Source organism: Triturus cristatus, chromosome 6 (assembly GCF_964204655.1).
Source record: "Triturus cristatus chromosome 6, aTriCri1.1, whole genome shotgun sequence".
Classification (NCBI taxonomy): Eukaryota; Metazoa; Chordata; class Amphibia; order Caudata; family Salamandridae; genus Triturus; species Triturus cristatus.
In genome coordinates, this window is record NC_140589.1 from 761635446 (window position 1) to 761654221 (window position 18776).

Below are 18776 nucleotides of genomic sequence, written 5' to 3' on the forward strand. Positions count from 1 at the left end.
GAGATTGAGAACTCCTTCCGGAGAAATCTTGTCTAAGAGCTGCAATAATCTTGTGAAGGGGCAGAAACATGCAAAGTGTTGTAACTTGCCCTTTAATTGCTAGTTACTGTTGGAGAATGTTAGGCCTGTCAGCTGCGGAACGTTGAGACCTCAGTGATGGAGTGTCAGCTGTAGCGTCCACTGCTGGTGTGGACTGTCCAGTGGGTGTGAAATAAACTCATCCTGATGTTACATGAATGTTTCCTCGCTTCATTACTGGCGACGACTAGCGAGGGAATACACACCCATCGAAGAACCCAGTGTGTGTGTTTTTGTCGAGTATTGCTTTGATTTTCCTTGGACACGGTTGTTCTCTCCTTTTTTTTTTGGTGTGACTGAGACTCAGACCTTTTTAAACGATTTGCAGAGTCCGAGAGGTTTGAATTGATACCCCCTTTGATAAGCGATACATTTTTTTAAATGGCATTATTTGGATTTGCAGACTGCGTGGTGAGCCTGGCTGCCATTGAGCACTCGCGCTATAACATTTAAAAAATAACTCACCGCGAGGCTGCCGGCATTGACCTGATGCGAGGATAGGAACGCGAGTGCTCTCAAGCCAACACTGTGACGTGCTCAGCCTGCGTGCTCTCATGTTCTCATTGACACGCGCACATGTTTGACGTGCCGACGTGTTGTAACTTGACCTTTAATTGTTAGTTCCTTTTGGAGAATGTTAGGCATGTCAGTTGCAGAACTCTGAGACCTCAGTGATGGAGTGTCAGCTGTAGCGTCCGCTGCTGGTGTGGACTGTCCGGTGGGTGTGCAATAAACTCATCCTGATGTTACAGGAAGGTTTCCTCGCTTCATTACAAAGTACCAAAAATAGCAAAATATGGAGAAAAACAAAATATAAATGTGGAAATGCAAAACAGTATGGGGCAGATGGATGGATTTGAACTGGAGTGGCATTTAGGCTCTAGAAAAAGACTGAGGACCAAACCAAGTTGAACAAAAGTAGGGCATAAGTAGAGTGTCCAGTTATCGGTTTTAACCGATTTAAAATGGTGTAAACCTTCCAGATAGGGAAATCTTTCTTCCTCTGTTTAAACTGTAAATTACAGATTTCCACCACTAGATGTCAGCATTGACATATCTATCTTTCAGGTACTTTCTCTGTGAGATTTTAACCACTAGTTTATTATGTTTTTCTAATGGTCCGAGGATATTTGTCTCTGGAGGGCATGGTAGTGCACTGGCTAGTGACTCAATCAAGCTATTGCAATGCATCATGCTGGTTTAGGCCTTCAGTCATTAGCACCTTTGCAGGTGTGCACCAAAATATGAATTTAGCAGTATATTTTCTCTGATACACCTGCTCCCTTCCAACTGTCGTATTATAACCAATATGATCAACTATATAAATCCAAGTATGTTCTCCCAATTGTGTTCTGCTCTTCTACCTATCTCCCCCCGTACTCTCCACCTTACATCAACAAATATGTTTTGTGATTGCCTTTGACCCTCGAAGAAGATTATTAAACAACATAAACCCAAAAGAAAACTCCTATGCACAGTACGGTATTCACAGAAGGCATTTAGGAGTCCTACAGTTAGGACTCCTAACTTCTGTGAATACTGAAGTGAGTAAGTGTCTTCTGTGAATACCAAAATGAGTAAGTGCCTTCTGTGAATATGAAAATGGTAGTAAGTTTAGGATTTTGTCTTAAGTTAGTTCTGTGAATCGTGCCCTATGTCACGATACAACTTGAGTGCGTCAAAATACCTATGCCTTCTCAAACCAGGCGGAAGGATTGACGCAGGGCCACACACACACTGGTTATTCTGCTGGAAATGGCAGGGGGTCATAAATTAATAACCCATCTTTATCAGGCATTGCGGGCAGACAGACAGCAGAACCCCCTCCCAATAGAAGAGGCCTGGCAACGCCATGTTGATAACCCAATTTCTCAAAGGGATTGGCTAAAAATACACAGAGGGGGTTAAAAAAGTGTCAGTGAGGACCCGCTTTAAACTGATTCAATATAATTACATCCACATGACTTACCTCTTCGCGAAACGTATACATGATATATACCCCGCCAGAGATTCACAATGCCCTAGGTGCCATCTGGTGCCGGCTGACTTCTTACACATGACCTGGCACTGCCCCGTAGTGCATTGCTTTTGGGAAGAAATACTAGACCAGCTTCAAATAACCATGCGCTGGATGATCCCGCAGACAGTGAGGGTATGTTTGCTAGGCCTCGTCCCCGAGAATCCTAGGAAAAAGCTCAGTAAGGCGATATGCAGTTTTAGGTCTCCTCATTGCAAAAAGGAGAATTGCAATCCACTGGCTAAGTCCCCACACACCGATTAGGGAAGCATAGGAGAGGGATCTCATAGAATGGGCAGGTGTGGAGGAAATACACATGAGACGGACAAGACGGGACCCGAAGTCCCAAGAGGCCCTAACAGCCTGGGGGGCATATCAGCAAGGGCTGGCGATAATTATCGCTCAGCGCTCTTAGCGTTCGGATAATTATCGCCGGCCAACTCTGACTTTTATCGCGGAGATAGCATGCTATTAGCAACGCTTATCTCCAAAGCAATAAAATTCAGAGCGCAAGCTGCCAATTGTGCGATTATCGCTGGAAAGCCAGTGATAATCACACAACTATTGGCGATAGCTTGCTGATAGGGCCTCACATACTTAGCCATAATATCCACCTTCCATAGAATATCATGGCTAAGTCAGTTTCAAAGCAGGCGTAAGGAAAGTAGCGATAACAGAGGTTATCATTACTTTTCTTGTCGCTATGCTGCTTTGCGTGAGGCTTGATAATAGGAGAAATGTCGCTTAGCGACATTTCTCCTGTTATCCTGGGGAGGAACGCCCACTTTGCATCTCATTAGAGATGCAAAGATGGGCGTTAAGGGGAATGGCGATAAGGCAAGGTTTCACGCGATAGCGTGACCTTGCTGATAAGGCGATCAAATTATCGCCGCTTTTTGTCCGAAAACGGACGCAAACGCGGCAATAATTTATTAGCGCCTGCTTGCTGATATGCCCCCAGGTGAGTTGACTTGGTGCCTACTCATTTATACACTGTCCCAGAGGGGAACTTCACCTGAGAGATTGGGGTTGAACACATAAGGACAGGGTCACCTGCGGAGAACTTCCCTGAGATGTGTGGGTTATGAATCTCAAGAATGTGATGATGAAAACAAGGACTCTGGGAGGGACATGAGTCCACACATAAGCCTCCTAAAGGTTATTTATCACGGAAGCTCAGGGTTGGAAGAAGGGTAGTTTCTTGTTGGGAATTACCATGGTTTATTGTATTGTTTGAACCCTTCGACCGTGTTGGAATGTGGTGATGACTTAACAGGTCTCGATTCATCTGTTCTTATCAACCCGAAACCTCTACTGTATAACCCTGATTGACCTGAGAGCTGAATGTCTTACTATTGTTCTAAAAATGAAAATAAAGATTTTTAAAAAGGATGGACGCAGGGCTTTTAACATGGGGCTCTCCACTATGTTCTGACGCATTGCTGGTGTTGCGTCAGTCTTACGACTAACTCCAGCAATGCGTCACTTTTGCGCCAAAAGATGCGCCTGAATTTCTGACGGATCCGTGAATCCTTTCACCATGGGGCACTGTATCGTAAATACAGTGCATCCATGGCGTCATTAGGGCATTTGTGGCAGGCACAAGAAATCTTAGAAAGGAAGAGTTATTCAGCAACCGTTATGCTTTCCCAGTCCCCTCTACTCACAAGGTAACATATGATTTGCTTATGTATTCCTTGGAAGGACACTTCCCCATTCTCAAATTCTAACTTGATGGCAAGCAAACCCTAGCTCCTGGAACCTCTAGTCTGACACTGCTTTTCTGACTCATGTGTAGCCGCCATCTTGATTATTAACTGGTGGTGACCGCGACTGCCTTTGGTGTTCTTCGTACTCATTCCAGTTAACTCGTGGGGTCTGTGAGAAGGTTTACAGATATGTTACGTGTCCTCTTTGCCAGTGAGTCTGAGGCAATTCCTCTGTGATATAGAAACGCCTCAGGGGACTCATACTTGGGTCTGCCTCAGGGTTCCTTTGTTAACCACTCTCTCATGTATGAGGGTTGTCCCCCCTGGTACTTTAAGTGTTCACCGAGCAGAAGACAACACACTGCTACATACCATGGTCCACGAGGCCATCAGGATATCAAGGATTCAGGCAAGCATGCGGCTCAGTGTTTCCGGTCAGAGATGGGGGCGCGCCAGGCGCTTCCGCAGTTCTGACCTCTGCAACCTCCCTTCCTAATGGTTCCTTCTCATCAGTGACACTCCTACCTCTCTACAACCTGCTATCAACCACAGAACAAAGCGGCACAGGTAAGTCGGCGGAAATTTCGAAGGAAGATTTTGCACTCCAGAGAGGTAAGTTAAAGCGAGAAACAGGCGACACTATCTGATAGACTTAATCAACACACAAATCACAATTTTAGCCGTCACCAAAACTATTGGAACTAAATTTGATAGGCCTGAAGGAAGAGATCAGGGATAGCGTAGCCCACTGTTGGGAGGGGGTGGGGGGTGTGGCACCAGTGGACTCTTCTAGGTGTTATTAGAGAAGCAGTGTGCATATTTGGTTCAGGAACTGCTACCCCCGCTATAAAGATTAATGTACAGAGACCACATCACATGAGCATGATAAATTTAAGATTGACAACTGTTGTTCTGGCAAACCACTTGCTTAGTTTTGGAGCGTTTATATGTACTGCAGAAAAAGCTTACCCCGCTTACCTTTAAGTTCTTTTGGGCCACAAACAGACTGGTGGCCAAACAATGAACTACTTATTTTTAATTCTATATACACGTCTTCAAGCATGAGTATTAAACAAGGCAAAATATACCAGAAATGAAGCTTCGAGGTTCAAGGCTTGATCTATACCTTGGGAAATTACTGAAATATTTTTTGTAGACATTAATTAATCATTATGCGCCTTTAAAAAAAATAGTTTGCACTCTATTGAATACAATTTCTAGCACTGGTGAAGAATTTTCACTTATCCTTTATGCTCAAACAGGTGTCATGTTTGTTATTAAATTGTATGAACTAAAAAATATGTGGTGAAACTTCATTTCTGATGTAATGTTCTTCCATTCATACTCATGCTTGAAGTCCTGAATATAGAATTAAAACGAGTTTTTTATTGTTTTATCACAACCTGATCAGTCTTTCTGTGGTCTAATAACACATAAAGGAACGAGTTACCTGTTACTCATTACAAATAATTGATTTGGGAGTAGCCTAGCCTCTGGTGTACATGGACCCAGCGCCGTTCAATCAACCCAGTTGCGGAACATGCCATTTGTTGATAGATCGTATTGCAGTCAATGCACACACATATATTAAGTGTATATCTATACGGGAGAACGACGTTAGCTCACTTCATTTCATGGTTGCTGTAACTGATACTGAAATGTGAGGTAGCCTTAGAACAGTTAAAAGAAAACCGAAGTGTTACGTTTAAAAAAAGATAAAAAGTTGTGCTTACACCTTCTACCTAGGGAATGTTTGTTGGAAGTCAGTGCGGCTTGACGTCACAGCAGTCAGGAAAGGGCGCGTTACTTCCGCTTGTGTCTCAGGAGTGGGGGGCACGAGGGCTTCTGTGCAGGTTGTTGTTAACCTGGAATGAGTGTTTACTGTATGTGGAAAATACCTGTAACTCTTGTTTTAAAATTAAGCTCAAGTTAGAAGAATATCCACAAGGTGGCGATAAAGACAAAGAAGTAGACAGGATTTTTACGAAAAGCAACACTGAGGTAGATAAGCTTGACATGCGGTACAGACAGTGCCTGAAAAATCTGAAACCTGATGCTCCTTTTGTGGGCAGGGGCAGTAGTTTAAGTGGATGAAAAGGCCGGGGGAAGGGGTCTCTAAACGGGGTGTGGATAAAGAAACGTCACTAGCAATCCTTTCCAAAAGATTTGATCCTATTTAATTAAGGGTGTGTCTTATAACATGCAACTAAAACCCTGTGCTTAACACAGTGTACCAGCTGATCAGTAAACCACTCCCAGGAGGCGGGTTGTCACCCCCCCCCCCCTCCCGTTACTAAACTGTGTCCCACATCAATTCAAATCACACCAGTGACAAACTGCTTTGGTGCCATAAAAGGTCGCAGTTTATTTAACATCACATGGTTACACATATTGCAAAAACTCAGTCATTTCAATTGTCAATTCAGTACCCATGTTACACATTTCATTGTCTTTGCAATTCCATCAAACGTTTGGTCATTATGCGGTCCCAGCCCAAACAATATCTAGGGAGGCGGGTGGGGAAGCACTTGTCTGGGCCTCTATTTCTCGGGTTTAGGCTTCAGCTTGCTACCGACTTGGAGGGTGTCCGTCAGGACCTGCCCGGGCTACAAGTGACGTCCCGTCTGCCCTGGAGCCCTTTACGGGCCTTCCCTGCTCCCAGGGTCCCTGCCGTGTGGCATTCCAAGGACCTTGTTTGAGCCTCTACTCTGAGGCTGCGTCATTCCATCTAGCTCCCTCGGTACCCCTGCCGTTAGGCATCCCAAGGGCCATGCAGGAGCAACAGCTCTATTCTTTCTATGGCGGTATGCCACCCTTCACTCCTTCAGTGCCCCTGCCGTGTTGCATCCCAAGGACACTGTGTGAGCCTTCCCTCTACCTTTAGGGATTTATCTATTTTTTCTACCTTTCTTGTGTACCTTCCACCAAGCTACCTACGGTTTCATGATCAGAGGGAACTCCCCACTGCCCTGCCCTCTGTGGTCCCTTCCTACTTGAAGCCCATCTGTTCTAGCACCCCTACGATGTTCAGTAGGAACATGTCCATTCCCACCCCGGTAAGGTGTACCCCATCCTCCAAGTAATAACCCGGGGACTTCAGATTTATGAAGCCGTGTCTTACGAAAACGTAATCTGTTGGCCCTACATATCTTTGTCATGGTGATATTGAGTTTTCGTCTGAATTTCTCCACCGCCCCCAAGTCCAAGGCCCCACGACAAGCCCTCCGCACAATGATTTCAGAGAAAATTACTTCGGCTGGGCGTATCAGCCGTGCCATGGCTGTAAGGTCCTTTTGCATATGTTCTAAGAGGACCCTCCTCCCTAGTGCTGCCAAATCGTTGGCTCCCAGGTGGACCACCACCGCATCCGGTCTACCACCTTGCCCCAACTCTTCCCGCACCGCGGGGAGCAGTTGGTCCCATTTCATACCCGAACGCCCCAGCCACACTACGTCGGTGTCCCGCAGCCATATCCCTCCAAACTCACGTCTGGCCTCCGCCCAGAGTTGAGCCCGCGTTATGTAGGAGTGACCCAGCATCCACACCTTCTTCCGTGGTGCGGTTGGACCTAGAAGAGGGGGGAAAAAACCAGACTCAGTACACTGTAGGGTGTATGTAACACTTAAATGCGCTGGATGCCCAACACCCTATTCCCTTGATTTGCCCGGTGCCCAAACCTAGTCTGGCGGCCGTGGTTGCTGCCCCTATTCTGAAAGAGTGAGACCCAAATGCTCTAGCTGGAAGCCCAGCTGCCTCTAGCGTCTTTGTCATTAGCGCTATGACTTAAAAAGAGCTGAGGAAAGACCCGTCCCGTGCTGGAACAGTGGCCCGGGCCGTGGTCCCCGGGTCCCAAGTATTGTTTAAGTAAGCACACTGGGCAGTGTGCTTTGTCCCTAATGCAGTTTAGTCTGGTCCATTTCCCCCTGCCTGCCTGATCTGTTTTAGACCTTCGCAGCAGGATAGCCATGTGCCCTTCCCATATCTCTACATCAACCCTGTTTATGCAGGCCATCCCAGGGTCATCGACCACTGGAGCTACCAGCTCACTGACCCTGTAAGCCCCAAAGAATGCCAGCACGAACGCTGCCCGAAAGAGTATTGTCTCCTGCTCCGAGCTGCAGACCCCCCTAGAACACCCATCATGCGCTGTAGTATGTTAAAATGGATGGGACGCCTTGTATCTCAATGCCAGTTTACAGTGGCAGGCCCTAGTTGGGTCCTCCCCTGTTGCTATTTTTGTGTAATATGCTACTGAGTTTAGGTGTGTCTGGGCCCATTGTTTAGTCTTCCCTGACCCGAAAGCCCACTCCATGAAGCTTAAGACTTACTCCTGCCCTGCCTGTCGGCCGTTTGCTAGCCCTGTCCTGGCCACGAAAGTCTCCCAGCACTTAAGGTAACGCTTCTCTGGTTTTGGGGCCAGCGCATTGTCCATCATCATCTTCAACCCAGGTTGACCACTGCCGGGCACTTGGCTGACCCTGTGTTAAATGCTTGCACCACCGCGTGGTTGTCAGACCACAGCGTTATCTGCCTATTGGCTAGCCGCTGGGCTCAAATGTGGAAGGCCACCACAATTTGGAACAATTCCAACAAGGATATGTTGGCAGTGATCCCTGCCTCTTCCCAGGATGCTGGCCAGGCCCCTGCTGTCCAGGTCTTTTCAAGGATGGCCCCAAAGCCGAAACCCCCAGCCGAGTCCGTGTAGAGCTCCAGTTGGTTTGCTTGCACCCACGGTTCACGCCACATGAGGATGCCATTAAAATCTGTCAGAAAGCTCTCCCACTGAACCAAGTCTTCCTTCACCCCTTGTGTCATGCGGACCCTGTGGTGCTTCTATGTCATGCCCCTGGTCATCCACGCCAGGCACCTAGCAAAGGCACGCCCTGTGGCAAAGTTCAATTTCCCCAGCAGCTGCTCACTTCGCCTAGCGTCGCCTTCCTTTGCTGCCTCAATCTGCCAATGATTCCTTTCAGCTTCTCTACTTTATCTGGCGGCAGTCTGCAGGTCCCGGCCACTGAGTCCAGCTCTATCCCGAGGAAGGACAGCTTAGTGGTCGGGCTCTCCGTTTTGTCCTGGGTTTTTTGGATATCCAATTCCTGAGCCAGCACCATGAAGTTGTGCAGTAGGTTAGCACATTCCCCCGTGCTTGCACTGCTGATAAAAAGGAATTCATCTAAATAGTGGACTCGCCCCCCTTTTGGGGCACGCTTCCCTTGCTCCCATTCCAGGAACCTGCTGATGGCCTCAAAGTATGCACATGATATCAAGCAACCCATAGGTAAGCATTTGTTGTAATAGTATTGTCCGTCCAACTGGAACCCTAGTAAATGGTAACTCTCTGGGTGTACCGGCAAGAGGTGGAAAGCTGACTCGATGTCTGTCTTAGCCAGCAGGGCCCCCCTCCCTTCCTGTCTTCTCAAGTCCACCGTGTCATCAACAGACGCGTAGGCTACTGCGCACGCCTCTTGATCCAACCAGCCGTTATTGGAATTGCCTTGGGGGTGGGACAAGTGGTGTATCAACCTGAAATTGCCTGCCTCTTTCTTGGGCACCACGCCGAGTGGTGACACCACTAGCTCCCGCACTGGGGAGGAGGTGAAAGGACCCTCCCCAGTTGAACTTTCTTCATTACCTTCTGCATTACCACCCCTGGGTTGTCTTACTGATTTCAGGTTTCGGCTTTCCCGGGCGCCCCCGGGACCTTTGTATGGGACTGGAAAACCTTGCCTGAACCCTTCTGCTAAGCACTGTCTGTCTGTCACTTTGGGATATTCTCTCGAGAAATGGGGGTTGGTAGTGAATACCCCCTGCCCGTGCCCCCTCTGCACCCGCCAGAGGGGGCTTGCTCCTCACTTCTTTGCCCCTGTCTTAACTTTGTTGGTCCCCGTCCCTTGTGCCCGTTTACAGCGTATGGCGGGGTGACTGCCCCCGTATGACCCGCATGCATGCTTGAACTTGCAAGCGGCTCCCCACTTACATTCGTCCTCGTCGAACTTCCAGCATGCTTTCCTTGCTTTGTTACTGCCCTGAGTTTTCCCTTTGAAACCTTGCCCTTGCCCGTCATATTTACCCTTACTCTCGTAGGGACAAAAAGTGTTCTCTTTTGTGGAGACTCCCTCCCTGGCTGTCACCATGTGCGTCGTGAACCCTTCCCTGTCCTGACAGTCCCACGCCATTATTGGCCAGACCTGCATTTTCTCCCTGAAGCCCTTATCATATCTCAACAATGCATGCCCCTGATACTGCTGCTGAGCCTCGTGCACTCTTTGCTTGTACAAAATCAGTGCTGCCGCACTCTGGGGGAACTTCTCTATGAAAACGCACACCAGGGTCCTGAATGCTTTCAGCCAATTTTCTACTGATCTCTCTACTCTGTTCTTGCGTCGGTCCCTCCTGCCATCGTCCTTCTTGCCCTGCGCCGTTAGGTCTAAACCCGCCTGGTGCACCTCCAGCAGTGAGAAAAAGCCTATAAACTCCTTCCTCCATATTCTCTCCTTCACCGCCAGCGGGATGAGATTGGCCATCCCTAAAGGTTTTGTGGTTGTGGGGAGATCTCCCGGGGAGGGGCGCATGTCCTTGGCCGGCTTTCTATTGGGGTCCTTGCTCTCCCCCGCCCTGCTCGTACCTGAATTGTTAACCACGAGGGCCGCTGCACCCTCTTGCATGGGTACTTCGGGCTCTTCCTGCTCGCTTTGTTGTGCCTGACTGGAGCAACCTTTTGCCTTGCGTGACCTTCCTTTTGTGCCGCGCCATGGGTGGCTTCCCCCGAAGGGAGCACCTGCCCTGTCCATTGCCACCAGGGCATCCAAGCCACTGGGTGAGCAGTCCCTGGACCCCATGCTTTCCCTTGGAAATCCTGTTGTTCCTGTCCTAGCCCTATCTGCCATGGGTGTTGTATGGACCATGGCCCCTGTATTGCTACATTGCTCACACCCTGCTGTGTGCCCATGTTTATATTTTGCCCATGTCTCCCCTCTGTTGGGCCAGCTCACTGCACGCTTCCGTGCCCCCATTTGCCGTTCTGTGTGTGATGCTTACCACTCTCCCTGTTGACCGCGTCGGCTCGTCTACCACGTGTCTCCTGAAGGGGCGCCGTGCTGGCTACAGACCCCTCATCGTCACTGCTCCCGTTGGTCTACGGGCTGGACACCGGTTCTGGGGCTGCTGCACTCCTGCCCCTGGCTTGTAGGGCCATCCTCCCATTCTGCTCAACTCCCCTGGCCAAGGAGCCTCGTGCACCTGCCTTTTTGGCCTCTGCGGGGGCCGCCGTTTTGGTTGCATGCCCCCTGACCCCGGATTTCCTGGAGGGGGGCGCTGGAGGGGATGAACGTCACATTTTTTTGCCTTTCGCTTGAGCTCCTCCCTGGATCTGCTTGTCCATCCAGGTGTTTCCCTTCAGGGCTACCAGTGCCCTGGCATTCTCCAGCATTGCCTGCAAATCATCATCCAGAGCAGGCCCTGTGTCTCTGCGCCTCTTCTGGCCCGTTTGGGGGGCCTTCGGCTGCTCCTGAGCCTCCCTGAATTGTGCTGGGAGCTGTGTCTCCCTCCGGACTGGCCCACGTTTGCCTGCTATCTCTTGCAGGATCCTGCATCGCCTCCGCCCCACTGAAATTGTGGGTGGACAAGGGTGAAAAATTCCTTGGGTCCTGGTGCCTTTTTGTATCCCACAATTTTCTTTGTAGTAGATAGTGCCTCAGCAGCTTTCCTAATGCTGCATATTGTGCCCAAAACAGTTCCTTTGAAAACCCTTCCTGGGTCGCTATGGCCCCAGGGCTTGCCTGCTCCTGTTCACCGTTTATCTCAGGTGAAGACAACCAAAAACACACCAGGACACTGCACATACTATTTTTCTTGCCTTCTCAGTCACCTGCCACCTCCTGTTTGCCTCAGGCTGCCCTCCTGTTGCAGCTACCGGTGCGAGTGAGGCCCGCTGGTCCGCGCTCGCTCCCCAAGGGACAGGAGCACTTGTCAATCCACGGGAAACTGAAAGGGGGCCGTGTACCTTTAAGTGGGCACCTCTCCTTCTGCAAACCATGCCTACCCCAAGATCAAGTGTGGCTGATGCAGGGTCTGCTTCCGCTGGTCCACGCTCGATTCCCCCAAGGGACCTGAGCACTTGCAAGCTCGATCCGGAAGGAGCGCGGGCCACACAAAGGGAGGCCGTGGACCTTTAAGCGCCTTTTCCTCACGCAAGCCACGCCAGCCACGAGGTATGTCCCCTCTTTTGTTCACTGCGCTGGTCGTCGCTACCATGCTGCTCCTCGTTTCCCGGTCCCAGGCGCTGCCACGGAGCAACCAACATCGGTGCTCTGAGTGCGAGGGGGAGAGGGGAGGGATTCGCAAACAGGCGTCCGGTGCTGGCCAGTCCTGGAGGCCGCTTGCTTCCGCTCAGAGATCAGGATCAGGGAGAAGTTGTCACACCTCGAGGCCTTGAGCACTCAGAGGGCTGCAGCTGGAGGCTAATGTGCCTCCTGAAGCTTTAGGCAGGGAAAATGTACCTTTTCTTGAATATTTATTACAAATATGACTTCACCACTGAAGTGGGGGTTTAATAAATATTATACAGACTCCAAGAAATATATTTCTGTATCCTAGTCGATGATAGCCTTATTATATTTAATAGTGCATCTCAGTGTTTCTCTATCGAGCAGCCAGGATTGCCACAGTGAAAATCGCTTTTGGTGCTAGTCACTGTAAAGGCATGTTTAACATTACTTTCTACATTACTTTCTACTTTTAAATTCTATGCATCCTTTCTTATGGGCTATATGGCCTACCTACGGATGACTTATTAATATTTAAAAGGAATTTTTTAGACCTGTCAAAAGTGTTTGACAGATCAAATTGTAGTTTTTAAACTGTGCCAGTCAGCCTACAATGGTAGGCCTGAAGCCATATTTGCCCTGTCACTGTAGTGGATGGCCCAATAGGTCCTCTAGGGGCATATGCATTACTTGTGCAGGGCTTCACCCTCTAAAATAGACTAGGGACTTATAGGTAAGTTAAATATGCTAATTAGGGTTATGCCAATTCACCCATGTTAAAAGGGAGAGCACAGGCACGTTTAATGCTGAATAGTAGGGGTAAAGTGCACAGAGTTCCAAAGCCAGTAAAATCAGATAGGGCAAAAATCTGGGGGTACACTTTGCAAAAGATGGTAATTTCCTAACTGAAACTCCCCACACTCACTCCACAGCAGAAGGCAGTGAGAACTAATCACCCCTCTAGGAGTTTTCAGTCTTAGTGCGGAAACCCCCAGAAAGACCATCAGCACTGGCGTGGCCCATCCCAGGTTGGTGTCCCACCATGAAATCCATTCCCTGTAGGGAGATGGACCACCTTAACAGCCTAGGATTTTCACCCTTTATTTTAATAAGCCTGTGGTTTATCTGAGCCTGGAAATTCCAAACAGGTATGGTCTGAGTTTCTTCAGTGGCCAAGACCACTGCAAATGCTTCCCTTTCCATTGCACTCCACCTTTGATCCCTGGGTAGCAGCGTCCTGCTAATAAAGGCTTCAGGTTATCCCAGGCTCTCCACATTCAACTGTGGGAGAACTGCCCCAATGCCATGCTATAAAGCATCTGTCTGTACAACAAATTCTTTATTGAACTCAGATGCCTTGAGGACTGGGTGTCAAATGCCTTTTGACACACCCTCTGTCTAGATCACATTTCTGGGCTGCTTTGTGGAAGTCAGTTCAGTCAGGGGGACAAAATTATTTCCAAAACCCCTCACAACCCTCCTGTAATACCCAGTCAGGCTCAGAAATGCTTGCACTTGGGTCTATGTATTGGGAGGCTCCCAGATGAGGATTGTTTGAATCTTTTGTTGGGTAGGCTGTACATGTCCTCCGTCAAGTTGGTGGCCCAAGTACTCCACAGAACACTGCCCTAGCTGGCACTTACTCTCCTTGATAGGCAGGCCTGCCTGATGCAAGGCCTGCAGCACTTCTCTAAGGTGAGTCATGTTAATCTTCCCAACTGGAGCTGAATACTGCAAGCCCTTATTTATGAGGCCTTATGTCACTTTTACCCCGCCGGTGCGTCACTTTTTGTGGTGCACCGGCGACGTAACAAGTGCGCCATGTTGCGCCCTATACACAAAGTGTTGCATCTAGGCAGATGCGTCACTTTGTAAACCCCTGCTCCACATTATTCCTGCACCAGATATAATGTATGCAGGATGGCCGTTCCCCGTAAAAAGCCTTGTAGGAGAGGAGCATTGAAATCTATGAGATTTCAGTGTGCCACTTCTAGGATTCCATTGCGTCACTATCTTACGCCTGCCTTACAGCAGGCGTAAGACTGACGCAGGCCCTTTCACATGCTGGAGTTGCGCCTGTTTTCAGACACACCCCAGCAATGCGGCACTTTTGCGCCTACAGATACGTCAGAAATACTGCATCTGTAACTCCTTGCGACACGACGCGTCATACAGTAAATATGACGCATCCATCATGTCACAAGTAGGGCGCACTGAGAAGTGACGCATCGCTGTTTTCTCGCAGCGATGTGTCACTTCTCATAAATAAGGCCTTGAATGTTTAAGTAGATGGCACTGAAGCCCTCCAACCCTGCGAGGACCTGGTTGACTAAGCTTTGGAGGGTGGCAGGGGCATTATTTGACCCAAGTACTGGAAATGTTCCTATGGGGTGGAGAAAGCTAAACCTCTCCTTTGCACCCTCAGTTACGGCAATCTGCCAATAACCTGATGTCAAGTTGAGGCAACTCAGGAACTTAACAGTCTCTAACCTATCGATGAACTCATCAGCGCTGTGTATGGGATATGCATCAGTGTTGGTGACTGAATTGAGTCCCCTGTAGTCTGCACAGAACTGTGGTGGTGCTCTGATGAGGACACACTGTGGGCTCATACACTACTCCTTGCCCTGGACAATGCAGGTGAAGTTGTTCCTTGGGTTAGCCATTCCTCTGGAACTGGAGTTTTAATATATAGTACAAAAAGAGCAAGAATTATATTTATAGGTGTTACCTAGCCAAAGATAGCATTATTAAATTCAATAGTGCACCCAGTGTATCTCTGTGTTATAACCAGCCTTATTATACTGAAAATAGATTTTCTGTGCTAGTCACTTAAGAACATGTTTAACATTAACTTTCTACATCTACTATTTTGAAATACCATGCTCCAGTCAGGCTACAATGGTAGGCAACAAGCCATGTTTGCCCTGTCACTGTAGTGGATAGCACAATAGGTGTTGCAGTCCACTAGGACTAGGTAGTTATCCCAATTAAGGTTATGCAAATTCGACCATGTTAAAGGGGGAGCACATGCACTTTTGCTACTGATTAACCAGGGTCAAGTGCAGAGTTCTACAGCCAGAAAAAAAAGGATAGGACAAAAATCCAGGGGTACACCACCCACAATATGATAATTTTCCACCACGTGAAATATAAACAGGGATTGCATCACTCACTGACATGAAATATCTTAAGGGTTTTTACAGTTATTCTTGGGAAATCAATCAGTCATTTTGCATATTTAATTCTGAATATAAAGCTGGATAGGGCCCTTTTTCATTTTCTTTTTAATGTTTAAGGTTTTTAATGACTGCTAGGTAGGGAACTTGGCAGGACACAGCCAACTTAAATCTTTACAATAGTAATTCTTTTATAGTGGTTTTAAGGTGCTAGTTAATACATTTAGAATGCCATCTTATAAGCAATTTTGCGTTTTTTAAACTTGCCTAGGCAGCAAGAAATGATGACTCAAAATGATTCTATTCATCTGAACCACAGTCATTTCTTTTGGTTCTTTCCATACCATTATTTTTAGCTTATCTGTGCCATTATGAAATTCACCAACCATAAGCATCAGCCTTGATCCTGTCCTTAAATGATGGTTCATGCTGAACTAATGGACCACATCGCCTATAACACAAACAAGCAACATCAGTAGAGCTGAGCCATGATGGGTTTCTTCTTTATCGTGCAGTTTGAGATGAGACCCAGTGTCAGAGCAAGCAAGAGGCCCATAGCTGAGCATGCCCACACTTGTTCCTTTTTATGAGAGGTCAAGGCTGATTTGCATATGGTTGGTTCCAATGTGTAGTCGCACAGTAAGCAAAACAAATAGAGTGCAATGTAGGACATAGTAATTATTATGCATTTCATTCAACCTTCCACCCTTCACTTTTTGTACTTCTCACACCTGCCAACATAATTAGTCATGTGTGGTGTTGCTGGTGTTCACCAAATGACAAGTCTTAGGTGCAGCAGTGGTGCTGTGGCAAGAGTATTAAGGGTCTTAATGCAGACAGGAAATTCTTGCACCTGTGCCTGTGGCTAGGTAGTACAGTGCATCTGTAACTGGGATACATCGGGCCCACCACTCCCCATGGACCCTGGAGGTACTGCAGCTACTGTACCTTTAAGAGCCATACCCATGGATCATAGATGCAACTACTTATGTCATGATGTAGACAGCACTGAAGCCCTCCAACCCTGCGAGGACCTGGTTGACTAATCTTTGGAGGGTGGCAGGGGCATTATTTGACCCAAGTACTGGAAATGTTCCTATGGGGTGGAGAAAGCTAAACCTCTCCTTTGCACCCTCAGTTACGGCAATCTGCCAATAACCTCTGCATTATGCAAAATTAGACCACAGTAGCTACCACAAGGTTGGGGAAACCTTGTGCTTGCTATCCAATTTCTTTTTTGCATGATTATAATTTGTGTGGTTCACTCACTAATTTCAGGTTTCTTTGATTCATGTCACTCAGATGCTAGAGACAACAGTTACCCATGCATGTTGTTGTTTCAGACTTTGTACCTACTCTGTGATGCCTAGGATTCAACCTGTTTTGGCACTTTTCCATCCACATATGATTCTATGGGACACCCTTAAAAAGCGGTGTCAGTTGTCTCTGGCTTTAGCAAACTGTCCTGAAGGTGGCCTTGTCTATGGATTACCAAGAGCCCGGAACATTGACGTTTGTTCTGCTCCTTGCTTTTAACGCACTGACCTTTCAGTCATCAAAAAACACACATGTATAAGGTGTGGATGATTGATAAAGAGTTTACAATACACAAAAGTGGATTCCCACATAAGTGCCTCACCGCACTGGACATTACAATATTTTTCTCATCTCTTGGACATATGTCTGCTATGTGCTGCACACAAACCCCTTTCTTAGCAGAAAACATTGACTGAAAGTTGACCCCTGTTTTTTGCGCTAAGAAGAATTGAATTGAACAGAAATTAAATATTTTTCATACGTACGACCCTTTGCAGTTTTTTTTCTTTAATTAACGCTTTATTATTTGTTATTTGAATGTGCGGTTGCACATTTCGGTGATGACTTACCACCATAATTATTTAACTATCTTGTTTCTAAATTAAGTAATCTCCTATTACTCACCAACTTTAAGTTTGCTTTTGACCATATACAGTGCGGTACAAAATGTCGAGTTGTAAACATTGGGATTCGGAAATATAGGAAAAATAATATTGTGATACAAACATATTGTGATGCAGACATATCGGTGTCAAGAATATTGCTTTTTTTCGGTAACTAATATTGTTAAGATTATCCCTGCTGTTAATATCGTTTTCAATATTATAGTTGTGAAAAATATCGTTTTAAAAATTATCTTAATGTGTTTTAGTTCGTATATTATTTTGTGTTATTATTGTTTGTATAATTCTTAATAATATTTTTAAATATAGTTTGTTTTGTAAGTGATTTATATTTTTTAATTTTATTACTAATAGTAATTTATTGTGTTGTAGAAGTTGTTAGGTTTGTAGGGATGTAGGGTGGAAAGTTAATTAGGCTATTATTAATCACCAATTATTTTATTAATAATTATTTAATTGACTATTAATTATGTAAAATTAGTAATCATTACTTTTTTGTCACATATTAGGTGCTGGATGCTGGAGTTGTAAGGGTATAGGGTGGGAAGTAAATTCAGTAATAATTCATTAACAATAAATTATTGATTATGCAATTGATTTTTCATTATGTAGATTGTGTAATCACTTTATATATCTGTTATATTTTAGGTGTGGGCTGTTGGGTTTGTAGGGATATATGGTAGGAAGTTAATTAAATAATGATTAATTATCAATAATTTATTTATTAATAATTATTTAATTGATAATAAACTATACTCATTATGTAATATTGATTTATTTTAGTTGTGGGTTGCTAGATTTGTAGGAGTACAGGTTTGGGCATTATTGAAGTAGTAATTAGTAAATAATTATTAAATGTTAGTTAATAATTTAATTATCGATTATGTAAATTGCATTATACTTATTTATTTTAGTTATTTTTTTAAGTGTGGTCTGCTAGATTTATGAGGGTATAGAGTGGGAAGTTAATGTAGTAAAAAACAGACATATTTTTTTAATTGATCATTAATCATTGCATTTTTACTAGTCATGTGAATTGTTTAATTGTTTTCCCCCCACAAATATATATATTTTTGTGTTAGTTAATAATATTTATATTAAGAGTTTTATATTTGTATTATAGAGTTATTTAAATATATCATTTGTTTGAAGTGAAGTACTTTCCCAACTTTTGCACAGACTGGAGAGGGAATAGTAAATGTAACCCCTCTGAAGTCCAACGCTTTCCCTACTGTTGCACAAACTGGAGTAGGAATAGTAAATTTAATCTCCCTGAAGTCCAACTCTTGCTCTACTGTTGCACAGACTGGAGTGGGGATGGTAAATCTTCCTATTCTGAAGTCTAATGCTTTCCCTACTGTTGCAGAGACTGAAGTGGGAATAGTAAATCTAACCCCTCTGAAGTCCCACGCCTTCCCTACTGTTGCACAGACTGGAGTGGGAAAAGTAAATTGTATCCCTCTGAAGTCCAGCGGTTTTTCCTAGTGTTGCACAGACTGAAGTGGGAATAGTAAATAGAAGCATTCCAAAGTCCAGCGCTTTCCCTAGTGTTGTGCAGACTGGAGTGGGAATAGTAAGTCTTACCCTTC